Raw genomic sequence first — 537 nt, 5'->3', positions numbered from 1 at the left:
CTATAACAATACAAATATATTTTATAGATTTAAAAAAAAGATGTTTTTTTATATTTAAACCAACATTTACTTTATATTTGAATATTACTGTATTAGAAGAACTGTTTTTTTCCCCTGCATGCTGTTAGCACAGTAATATTCTAATAAAAAAAAGAAAAAGAAAAGATCAAGACGATAGTGTCAAACTAAATATTAGTCAAAATGTATCTTCTGTATTTTTGATTGCATATTGTCGTTGCCATGTGAAAAATCTTATGTCCATTTTTTTCTCTTTATGTTTTTGGGATGTCTGCATTCAGTTTCATCCTAAAAACATAAAAAATGTAAAAAAAAAAAAAAAAAAAGGACATAAGTGTTTTTCACATAGCAGCGACGATATGCACTATAACATTGATTTAAAAAAAAAAAGTGTTTTTAGTGTGGTTTTTTTTGTAAAACACAGCTTTGATAGTTATGTATAAATATTACATATATTTTATAATACATAATATATTGAACAATAATCCATTTCAATCCATTCCAGTTTTTGACCTATAA

Source organism: Vanacampus margaritifer, chromosome 1 (assembly GCF_051991255.1).
Source record: "Vanacampus margaritifer isolate UIUO_Vmar chromosome 1, RoL_Vmar_1.0, whole genome shotgun sequence".
NCBI classification, from domain to species: Eukaryota; Metazoa; Chordata; class Actinopteri; order Syngnathiformes; family Syngnathidae; genus Vanacampus; species Vanacampus margaritifer.
The sequence above is the reverse complement of the archived record's forward strand: the minus strand, read 5'-3'. Positions refer to the sequence as shown.